This window comes from Mirounga angustirostris, unplaced genomic scaffold (genome assembly GCF_029215605.1).
Source record: "Mirounga angustirostris isolate CCGP_5_RB_7025 unplaced genomic scaffold, mMirAng1.0.hap1 SCAF_6, whole genome shotgun sequence".
Taxonomy (NCBI): domain Eukaryota; kingdom Metazoa; phylum Chordata; class Mammalia; order Carnivora; family Phocidae; genus Mirounga; species Mirounga angustirostris.
Window position 1 is genome coordinate 37,697,472 of NW_026991714.1, and position 12,261 is coordinate 37,709,732.

Consider the following 12,261-nt stretch of genomic DNA (forward strand, 5'->3'; position numbering starts at 1 on the left):
ATTGGACCTCCTGCCTCCCCGCTGCAGGCCCTTCCTCTCCCTTTCCACATGCTGGTATCCCTGGCACCTTTCGGGGCCAGGTCTGGTTCACTTGTCCTCCACTGGGAAGCCTCTCTGCAGAATCCAGACCTGCTTCCTCTCCTTAGCACTCAGTCTCCAGGCCTTTCTCTGTGGCTGGGTACTTGACTGTATTTGTGGTTGTCCCCCCAGGCAGTCAGAATGCCCCTCAAGGGCCAGGACCATGTTTGGCCGGGTCTTGTTCTGCGTGCCCACCCTGAGCACCCAGGCCGATGTGCTGTAACTTAACTTGTGGCATTACGTAGGAGCAAGACCGTGTTTCCAAGGGGGAATGACAAGAATTCAGAAGGGGTGGAGGCTCCTGGATGAAAGAGTTGGTATCCTGCTCCACTTTGCAACACAGGGAGAGATGATGCACGTAAAAACCCAAGAGGCATGTAGGAGGAGGAATGAACTCAAACAAAGGCATGGAGACAAATTCTGAAGAAGGGGACACAAGGACCACGCATGAGAGAGAGCGAGTCTTCTCTCTGGCTGGACCCATAAAGGGAAAATGCGAAACTGAGTTGGATCCGGACTGTGGAAGATAGGGACTGCCGGGGTAGACACTCCCTGCTGGCAGCAGGAGGCCTGGGGATGTGGACAGGGGTCCCCTCCCCAGATGGGGAGCCGTGGGAGCAGGGGGCTTTGTGTGGTGCTTTGCAGTTTCCAGGGGGCATTTTACCTGAATTTTTGGCTCACACAATTTTTACCACGTCTTTTGGATATTATGCTCATCCTCATTTTATGGATGGAGAAACAGGCTTGAAGCCAGTTGCTCAAACTCACAATGCTAATACTCAGCACCAGGGCTGGGCTCGTGTCCGAGACTGGGAGGAGGGTGGACGGAATTGGTCATGGTGGTGTGACCTGGAGGAGCAGTGGTGGCAGTGGGGGTGGGGCGTACTGAAGAGATGCGCTCTGTAGAACTTAAGGCCAACTTCAAAGGACGAGGGGGCAGAAGGAGGGGGCAAAGACACTGCTGATACCTTGAGCTTGAGTAGGGGAGGGCTGGATTCCCTTTTCTAGCTGTCCTGCACTCCTCCGAGTCAACCCAAGTCCTGACTCAGAGTACAGCAGAAGTGGGGTGGGCCTATCAGAAACCAGGTCATAGAAATTGGAAGATATCCCACAGGGCCTGCCAATATATATTGTATTGTAATATATTGTGTCATATCATACATTATCTATCAGGTGAAACGGCAAAATAAAGAAGCTCTAGCTTTGACTTTGGACTCAAAGGTGAGCCCAGGTCCCTACTGTCTCTGCATGCTGAGGCCCCAGCAGGGAGCACACAGATACATCCCTTCCTACCAGGGACCTTGCAGAGACATGAGGAAGTGTGTTTTTGTGCAGAAACGACTCTGAGTTCACAAAGTCTGTTTGCCTTTCCTCCTGGGCTCAAAGCTAACTTCACTTCCGGCTCTTGCCCCTCCCCATGGCCACTGAGTTCTGGTCCATGGATCATGGGCAGGGGGAGGTGGCCATTCCCGGGTCTGGCTCATGATTGCTTCCCGTGTGATTCTTTGCCTTTCCTTCCCTCTGCCAGTAGGATGTCATTGCCTAGGGTAACATGGAAGCTCTGTATCAAGAGGGGAGCATCTCCTCGCCAAGGCTCCTGAATGACAGGGTCCCTTCCCTCCAGTTCAGGATCACCTGCCCTGCACAGTTAACTAAGACTTTATTATGGCAAGACACTGAAAATCTGGACATTATCTTACCTAATGGAGCATGGAGAAGTTTTTTGAGAACCACAAGATGTTGTAGGATTGTAAACTATTTTCTCCTGTTTGTATTTTAATATCCAAGACTTTCTAGCCTGGGGAAAGCCATTTGGAAGGGCCAGTTTGGGTTGCCCTAGGACCAAGGAGAGTTCCCCTCACAGCAGGGCCCCAGGCCCCTCTGATGTGACTGCACTGACTGTAAGAAATCAACTCTTAGCACATCTGAGCCACTGAGGCTAGGGACCACTCAGGAAAAAGTCCCTCCCTCATTGTGCAGATGAGGTCACAGAGAGAAAGAGACCTGCCCAAGGTCACAGGCCCCTCCCCTGGTGCCATGTTCGCACCCACAACACTCATCACTGTCGTGGTGGACAAATTCCTGTGGTCAGTTACAGTGATGGTCCCAGGCCAGTATGCCTCTGTCCCCATACCCTTGTGCAGTCCCTGCTCAGCTCGGCTCTGGGCTTGACCATTTGATATGCTTTGGCCCATGGAACATCAGCCAATGTGACACCAGAGAAGGCTCGAAGAGCACATGAGCACTGAGGCATGCTCTCTCTTGCTGCTGGGGCCACCCCCACCCCCCACCCCATCTACTGTCAGAAGTCTGGGCTACTGGAAGAGGAGACCACAAGCAACAAAGACAAGTCTTCGTGCTGGTTCCTCTAGACCAGTGGTCCTCAGCCAGAGGGCAGTTCTGTCCCCCAGAGAACACTGGCCAATGTCTGGAGATATTTTTAGTTGTCCTAATTGTATATGATGGGGGGGAGGGGGCTGATGGAATCTAGTGGGTAGAGGCTAAGGATGTTGCTAAACATCTTATAGTACACATGACAGAACCCAAAACAAAGTACTCTCTGGTCCCAAATGTCAATAGTGCTATGGTTTTGAAAGCCTACCCTCAAGCAGCCAACCCCCAGCTGATGGCCTAGCTGGCTGCAGCCCCATTAGTGAGACCAGCAGAAGAATGGCCCCACTGATCACAGCCTAAGTCACTAACCCACAGAACTGTGAGCAAAAAGATAGTGGTTGTTTTAAGTCATTACATTTTGGGGTAAATTTTTATGCAGCAAAGGTTGCTACAGGACATTTGGTTAATGGTGGTCGCTTGCTATGGATTTGCACGTATTCTCTATGTGACACAGAATGCAAAAGTGGCTGGGTCCTCATGCAAGGATATTTACCTAGTTTGATGCCATTTATTAGCCTCGCACCACACACATCTCTGTCATGGGCTAGCTGCTGTACTAAGTAGTCTGTATGTATTCATTTAATCTTTATAACAACTCCACGAGATACTGCCTCCATGTACAAAAGAGCAGCTGAGGCTTGGGGTGATTAATCTGCCTATGGTCACATGGTCGGCAAGTAGAGCCAGATTTGGACGTCTGGCCCTTGACCACCAGTCCGTGCTGTCTCCTGTCAGTGACTCTATTTCTTGGCTTCACCGTGTCCTCAGTCCCCCTGTGGCCCAGCTGCCCCCTCCCCTGCCCCTAGACCCCAGCTCACTGGGATGGTTGGCCACGGCTGTTCCCACAAGGCCACAGGTGTGTCTCTTGTGACACACTATGCCTTGAAACAGGACACTCCAAGGGGGTGAGTGTGAGCCACGGTTCCTGGGGTCAGAATCCAATTTCAGAACCTAGCTCCGATATTTATTCGCTGTGGGATCTTGAGTGCTTTCCTTAACTTCTCTGAGTCCCAGTTTCCTTCCTGACAAAATGGGGCCACATCATCGGTATATAATAATCAGCGATGTGCAGGACACAGCTCTAGACACTGATGATACCAAGTCAACCAGCCAAGTGCATGAGGTCCCTGGCCTCCGGGAACTCTCGGTATAAAGGGGAAGGAGAATCAACTGATGACTGTGAGCGCATTTGAAACGTGTCTGTCTCATGGAGGAAATGCTCGGTAGGTATTAGCAGAGCCTTCATTTCAAGCTGGAAGTGATGGATTTCTTTTCTTTTTTCTTCTCTTTCTTTTCTTTTCTTCCTCCCTCCCTCCCTCTCTCCCTTCCTTCCTTTCTTTCCTTTCTTTCTTTTCCTCCTTCCTCCCTTCCTCCTTCCCTTCCTCCCTCCCTTTCTTTCCTTTCTTTCTTTTTTAAGTGAGAGAGAGAGAGAGAGCACGCAAGCAGGGAAGGAGCAGAGAGAGAGGGAGAGAGAATCTTAAGCAGGCTCCAGCCTGCTTAAGCCCAACAGGAGGCTTAATCTCTCGATCCTGAGATCATGACCTGACCTGATATCAAGAGTCAGATGCTTAACTGACTGAGCCACCCAGGCGCCCCTGAAAGTGGTGGATTTCTAAGTCCATGGCTGCGACCTTGCTTTCCCACTGGGAGGACCTCTGGGAAACAAAAAGGAGCTTTTCTTCAGGAAAAGAATGAGACACCCTGGCACTTCAGCATTTCCCTTGCACTCCCTGGCCGCAGCTGTGTCCCTCCTGCTGCTACACTGCGGTGGTCACCGGCCCAGGCCCCACAGCTGGATGCTGGGGTGCAAGAGAAGAGAAGGTGCTTACCTTCTCCAGGTCCCAGTCTCCCATCTGTCCAGTGCGGCTGAATAGTGACCCTCTGTCAGGAGGTCACGGTAAGGACTGAGTGAGTTAGAGTCAAGAACAGCACATTGTAGGCTTAAGTGGTGGGAAAGCACTAGCCAGTCAGGCTCATTCTGCCTCGACAACCCTCCTACGCCCCTCCCAATGCGGGCTCTCTGAATTCTAGAAATCCTGGCAGGCAGAGGACTCACATGTTCCCAGCTGTTACCGAATCTCTCAAGCTGACGGTCACCTACTGCACTCACTCCCCTTTCAGGGACTCATCACCTTGTTCTTTATGATTGTTATTGAGAACAAAGAGAATGTATGATTATTGTACAAAAACTGAAATATACAGATAAGCAAGAAGAAATGAAAAGCACTTCACATCCCACCATTCACATAAAACTGTGGTTAACATTTTAGCGTCTCTCTTTCTCTCCAGCCTTTTTCTCATCCAATGTATTTGTTTAAATAAATATGTGTCTATAGTGAGGCCAGAGGGTCAGCATCCTCAGCCTCAGGCTCTCCTTCGAGGCCCCTGTTGTTGGGTGGGACACCGGGACCCTGTTGATGGCCCTAGCCCAGGACCCAGGCAGATGGGGGACAGGACCTCTCTGCTTGATGCCAGCATGCTCCCCGCCCCCAGAGGAGCCCGGAGCCGCCTTCTCCCAGTTCTGCACAGAATGCCCCATCTTCCATGGTGGCAACTTTCTGTGTGGGACAATTGTGTCAGAAGGAAAACCCGCCCACCAGAAGTCCCTTGGGAATGAATCGGGCCTTTATGTGAAAAAGCTGCTCCCAGCACACCCTTCTAACCCGCTCTGGAAGCTGACCGTGCCATTGCTAATAACCGAGATACTGAGCGGATAGGGTGGGGGCCTGCAGAAGGCCCGCAGCTTAGCAACAGCGGGACCGCTTCCTGGCAGATGCGAGGGCGACATTTCTCCAGGGTTTCTCGACTCCTCCCAAACCTCAGGGATGGAGTTTGCTTTCACTGTCTACCGTGGAATGTCTCGGAAATCTTAAAAACCATAATGTCTATCATTTACTGAGCATATATTCTGTGCTGGGCCTTTTACAGAAATTATGTTGAGTCCTCACCTCAGTTTTGCAAGGGAGATAAGGAAACTGAGGCTGAGGCTTGACCCAGGCCTTGCCACCAGTAAGACTCCAGAGAGATTTAAACCCGGTGATCGAACTCTCAAGCCCATGCTCTTGATTTCCCTATAAAAATTAATGTTGATTTTATTCATGTGTCCATCGTGAAAAATCCAACAGGGCTAAAAGACACAGCAGAAGCCAGTCCGACCTTCTCTGCTCCCCAGAGGCCACCACTTCCAGCTCAGCAGCAGCTTGTTTTTCCTGCTCTTAACTCTAGACTTCAAAATAGTCACCTGAATTCTATTGCTTAGATATTATTTTTGAGAATAAGTCATCCCCAAACCTCTTTCCCATTTCTTAGTTTCTTCTATTTAAAGCAATTTCCCCTGATTCCTTTAGTGGATCTGTCAGAGGCCTGGTGATCATTTTCCCACCACTCACCCGGGTCGAGTGTCAGTCCCACCCCACCCCCATCTCCGTGGCCCCAGAAACCTCCCCTCCCCAGGCTGGCTCCTCACTCTTGGCCCTGAGACTTCCCTCTGACTTTCCTTCACGGGAGTCCCTGTTCCTGGAGGCCATGGCTTTCTCTTTCACGAGACCAGTTTCGGAGTCCTCCATGCCTGAAAAGGTTTTTATTGATTTCCCCTTCACGTTGGATTGATTTGGCTGAGCACAAGATTCCGGGTTGAAAATCATTTTCCTTCAGAATTTTGAAGGTATCACTCCATTATTTCCTACTTGGTGTTTCTGGAGAGAAGTCTGATGCCCTTGTCATCCCTCGTCCTTTGTCTATTAAGTTTTCCTCTTTCTGGGGCTTTCCAGGTGTTCATTTTATGCTTTGTGTTCTAAAATTTGATATCGATGGGCACTGGCCTGGACTGTTTCTGGTGCATCACACTGGGAAGCTTCTAATGAATTTTTTTTTTAAAGATTTTATTTATTTGTCAGAGAGATGGAGAGAAAGAGAGAGCACAAGCAGAGGGAGCGGCAGAGGGAGAAGCAGGCTCCCCGCTGAGCAGGGAGCCCGATGCAGGACTCGATCCCAGGACCCTGGGATCATGACCTGAGCCGAAGGCAGACGCTTAACGACTGAGCCACCCAGGCGTCCCTCTAATGAGTTTTTAACCTTACTTACTATGTTTTAAATTTCCAAGAACTCTTTCTTCTCCAACTGCTCCTTTCTCATGGAATTCTGTTTCTAGGCCCTATTTCCCTGAGGTTACGAATTTCTAAGTTTGTTTTTTCTTTAAATTTCAGGTTCTTGTGCTTGCTGTATGCTGCCTGTCTCCTCGGGGATCCCTCCCACTTCCCCTGTTTTTTTTTGACCTCTCTCTTTCATTTCAAATGTCTGGTGACCCGTCATATTTAAGAGAAAGACAGGGTTATAGTCCAGCTGACTTCATAGTAGGGTGACCAGATAGCTAGAGGCTGTTTTACTGGGAGTCCTCAAATATCATTTTACAAGGGTCTTTTCCAAGGAGTAGAGGGTGGGGTGAGGAAGAAGCTCAGTCTACCCAGAGAAGAATATTCCAACCAACTGTCTGGAAGGGAAGAGACACCTAGCTAGCTGCTGGTGTTCTGGGAGCAGGTGGGGAATCTGAGGGCCCATCATTTATTCGCAGTTTTTAATTAATCTTCCAGTTTTCAAGCTCCTATCTCACTGTCACCCTCGGCTGTGACAAGTGTCCTAGAGTCCAGAGCACCTTCACTTCAGCTTCTCCAGATAATAACTTCTGGTCTTTCCCAGGGAAAAAGAGAGTTGGCAGTGGCTTCCTGTCTCCTGGCCCTGGGCCTTGTTCCTGCCTTCTGTGGTACCTGGCACCTTTCAGCGCCCAAACTTTGAAGGCCTTCTGGGGCTCCTTGGTCACGTCTCATCATTCGCCTCTCCTGCATGCATGTGGACTGTGACTTTCTCGGCTTTACTCGGTCAGAGACTGCTCCTCTCCCCACCTGCCCATCTAAAACATGTTTGGATGTCTTCCCTCCCCAGTGGTCTTCTCTCTTCTCTTCATTCTGGCTTAATGCCTTTGTCATTCTACTGTTAGTGGTTGTTTGGGGAAAGGGGCAAGTGAAGTGGGATTTAGAAGGCTGTATTAGTTATCGATTGTTGAATAACAAATCACCCCAAAATGTTGGGGCTTAAAACAATAATTTACCATTTTTCACGATTCTGAGGATTGACTGGGTGCTTCCTCAGCTGGTTTTACCTGGCCTCACCCATGCAGCTAGTTGACTGCGCTGGAAAATACAAGTTGGCCTTGTTCCTATGTCTGGTGGTTGGTGCTGGCCATTGGCTGGGGAGCCTCAGTTCTCCTCACTGGTCCTCTGTCCTCCGAGAAGCTAGACTAGTTTCCTTAAGGGGTGATCTCAGGGTAGTATTCCAAAAGGTTAAAGGCCTCGATTTCCTTCTTTATAAAATGTGGTCTTGAGTATAATAAATGAATTAAGAACTATAAAATCCATACTTAGCACAATGTTTGACACAAAGTAAGTGTTCACTAATAATAGTAACTGGTTTTTCTGGGAAAATATCACATCTCCAACAATGTAACCACTAGAAATGGAATTTGAGAAATAGAGACTAATCTAAGTCCGGGCTCTTTACAGAAATATCTTGCAGGGCTATTGTGAGGATATAACACATTCAAACAGATAAAGCATCTAGAAGAATGCCTGCCACATCACACACATTCGATAAGTGTTTTGCGTGCATCCCTGCTTTCCTAGGTGGAGGCACCAAGCATAGCCAGGCTCTGACAGGACCATTGTGATGAATGCCACTGCCAGGTATGGGGGAGGTGGCTCCATACAGTGGGGACAGGGCTAAAAGTCCCTGTGGCTGCTCTCTAGGGTTTAGGGTTTAGGCAGCCAGCTCACATGTGTGCTTATCTCTACAGCTCTAATTCTTTTTTTTTTTTTTTACAGCTCTAATTCCTAACCTGGGTTCCATGGGTGAGCCTCAAAGGACCAGGAATCACCTGATATTGCACACAATACACCAGTTGTGGATGCATTTTTCTGGAGCTGAAGTCCACAGTTTGGGTTAGATTCTCAGAGAGATCACAAATCCCCCACGTATTGAACATCTGAGCTCTAGAGACTCTCCCATCCTTCCAAATGTATATGTTTCTAATGGGGTCTGGGTGAGAAATAAAATTATCTATCATGTTAGCATTATGATTAAATTAGGAGGCGACAGGACCCAAAAAAGCCAGCTGGGCTCTCCTGTTGGAGACAGGGGTGAGCTTCACAGTGAAGGACACTGGAGACCTCATTTCTGCTGCCCAGTAGTCTGCTCTTGCCTCCTGGCTGCCCTTCGGCTGTTTGTGAAGTATGGGTGGCCAGGGAAGTGGCCACCAGTGAAGTGAGCGGGTATTCACCTCGTCCATGTGAACATTGCCAACGTTGGCAGGTGCTCCACGTGTCCTGAGCCCAGCGGGAATGCTCCAGCCTAACCTCGGGGTTTGGGTGCCTCAGAGAAATCCCTTATTCTGCATCCAGGAGCAGACAGAGAAGGGTCAGCCTTGTCTGGCTACTCAAAGTGGCATCTGTCCAAGGAGGTCACCTGCTATTCCTTGACAGATGCTTTCTTGTTCCAGTTCTTCTACAGTCACGTTTATGCCCATGAGAGTCAATTTTTAAGGAGAGGGCTTTTCTCACCAACTATTGTATAGTTTTTAAGGGAAGAAAGCAAATCCCAGCAGAACTGCAACATCTCAGCTGATTCTCTCTCCCTCTGAAGTTTAATTCTAGACCAACTTCCTCTTTTGTGATTCAAAGGCAGAAAGAAGAGGGTTCACCTAAACTCTGGGCAATATTTTCCAGCAGACCCATTCCTGGGGATGGCTGTGCCACACCCTTGGAGGGAGGGTCAGAGAGTGACCTGGAGCCTGACTCTCACATCCTTGGAAATTTGGTGGCAAGCAGCAAGAGATTTCTGGAGCCCATCATGCCCACTGTGAGGTCCATGCAAACCCACCACAGGGCACCATCTTTCCCTATGGTGGAAGGCTGTCTCCCCACCCCGTGCCTCACCCACCCTCATCACTGATCAGTGGACCCTCTAGTGGGGGCCTGGGGAGGTAGCCAGGCCCAGGGCAGCTGGGGCCTAGGTCCCCGAGTTAGCTTGTCTCAGTGGAGGGCCCCTTCCCCACGCCTCTCACCACAGGGATTCGGTGACTCACTCTGAATAAGGCATCATAAATTTCTTCCTAATAACACACTTGTCACTGAACCATTCCAACAATTTGGCATGGCAAGAGATCTGGCTCCAGGCAGCAGGGTGGGTAAGTAATCTTCTGTTTATAAAGTGTTTCCCGCCGAGGGCTGGAGAAGGGCGAGGACCGCCCAGCCTGGGTCACACATGCCCTGTGGAGCTGGAATGATGATGCCCACTTTACAGGTGAGGGATGTAGAGACTCTGCCCCTCAGGCCCAGCAGGACAGACCCTGCACTTCACCCTCAGCAGGCAGCACCACAGAGGGGTTATGACAGTAGACGACTCGGGTTTGAATCCCGGCTCTGCCACTTCTAAGCCAGACCACCTTTGGTAGGTTCCTCCAGCCTCCGCTTTCCTCATCTGTGAAATGGGGATAATTCCTAGTTTGTGAGGATTTTGTAAAAATTCAGCGAGGTACGTCAGGTAGAAAAGCTTCTGCATGGCGCCAGCTCACAGCAAGTGCTCTAAGTGCAGCTGTGGGTATTACGGACGCCCGTCAGGTGCCCCCTGCCTCCCTCTGGCTCAGGACCGCCTCACTTGGCTTCCTGTTGGCCTCTCCTTTGGCTCTCCGTCCCCTCATGCTTTACTGTGCATAAAGAAAGGTAGCCACTCCTACCTTATATTACTTAATGATCTCAACTAGTATTTGAGGGAGGTGGTACTATCCACAGGGGACAGGGGTGGAAACTGAGGCGGGGCGAGTTCGGGTGACTTCCCCAAGGCCACTGCTAGGGGCGTGACAGAGCCAGGATTTGGGTTCATTCTCCCACAGAGTAGCTCCCAGGAGAAGCCCATGATCAAGCACCAGCTGCACCAGGGAAGTTCTGGATGTGGTCGAGTATTTTTGTCACTGCATTCTTCCCGGGCATTTCATTCTCTGTGGACTCTGGACAGTGGTCGAGGAGGTGTGAATGAGAAGGCAGAAACAGGACCTCCGTTGGAGGGTGGTGTGAGGCAACTGAGCTGTCATTTACTGTGCCCTTGCCATGTGCCCTCCTTGCTATCAACTGCACGTGTCCGTTAATCCACACACACTCCTGGGAAGTAGGCCTAGTGCGGTTCCTACCATACAGGGGACAATGAGGCAGAGAGTGGTCAGGTCACTGGCCCCAGGCTGCACCTGGGTGTCCACCTGTGTTGTTCATCTCTCCACCTACTGCCTCCCATCAGGGTGGCATGAAGTTGGGCCACAGCACTCAGTTTTAGAAACCACATCCAGGCTAAAGGACAGCCACCCACCACCATGGGCAGAACTCCCTTCAGGAGCCTCCCGGGCCTCTCACTAAGCATCTTGGAGTTTCTGTGTGCTGGGGGAGGAAGGGGATCAGTGAGGGGCAGCTCCTGCCACTTCCATGCATGGGTGGGGGACAGAGGTGGCATCAGCCCCGACAGCAGCCTCCACAGGATTCTCCACCTCAAAGCTACCTCTGAGAATCTGCAACAGAGCCAGACTTCATTAAACAGCAAGGCCGGTCCTGGGGCCCACAGGGTCCTCTGTCTGTCCCCCGACTAAACTTGTCCTCCCACCACATCCCCGAGGGTGGGGGCAATCTCCCTGGGAGCAGGAACTCTGCCTCATCCCGCTCTGACCTCCATCGCCCAGAACCGTGCCCGGCCCTCAACAGACATTGGTAACTGGCTGCCTGACATACACCAGCCAGCCCCAGTGACAAACAGAACAAATGTGGCGGGACTTTGCTGGGTTGCTGAAGGGTGAGGGGTCCAGATGGCGCCCCAGACAGCTGCTGTGTGGAGAGCTGAGGTGGGGCGGCGCAGGGAGGCTGGACCGAAGGAACGTGTGACTGAACCCAACAGCGCTGGTTCGAGTGGCTTGAGGGCAGCCGCCAACCAGAGAGCAACAGGCTGGCCAGCTGCATCCTGGGCCCGGGCCGTACAGTGTCAGGGCTGCTAAAGGGCTTCGGGCCCCAGGACTGCCTCCTCCACCATCACTGCTCCCCAGAGTCCACCCTGAGTAGGGGCTATGAGGCCAGGGAACTCATCCGGACCGGGAGTTATAAGGTCTAGGTTGGAACCTCCTCTCTGCTCACCGTGTTTCCCCCGCCCAGGCGGGTGACCTCGGGACAGTCCCTCCATCTGTGGATTGTTTCCTCACACCTCACCATCTATAAAACGGAGCTGTGTCTCCCTCATAGGTCATGCTGTGGACGAAAGAGCCCAGAACTTGCGCAGGCCCCCTTCACAGCTGAAGACCCTAACTCTGTGGAGAAGCCACATCCCTCAGGTATTTCCTCCAGTGCAGACTTTCCATACCCCAGCTCAGAGCCCAGCACTTCTTCCTCCACATTCCTCCCCTCTTCCCTGCCCACCCTCCTGGCCCCAGAAGTGGGCTTCCCTGTGAGCAGCCCCTGACACGGAAAAGGAAATAATTAGCATAATCACCAATTCAATTCTCTCCGCTCTCTTCTCTGGGCCAATAATTTGCACACATCACATTAAACACAAAAGCAGCCTCTGGAAAAAGTGGAGAAGGCATGGAGGGATGTGAATGACAAAGATGATCAATCAGAGGGTTGGAAAATGAGACGGATGTGCGATTAAAGGTTAAGGCAACTGAAGTATTTAGCCCAAAGGAGAAAGAAACGAGAGGCAGGCAACTTAGCC

General features: G+C 50.9%; 1 long non-coding RNA gene across 7 annotated transcripts in view; it reads right to left on the bottom strand.

The window, feature by feature from the left end:
* LOC123846109 (uncharacterized) overlaps nt 1-12,261 on the bottom strand; it is a 119,209-nt gene that overhangs the window by 61,231 nt on the left and 45,717 nt on the right. The gene's annotated exons all lie outside the window — the stretch shown is intronic.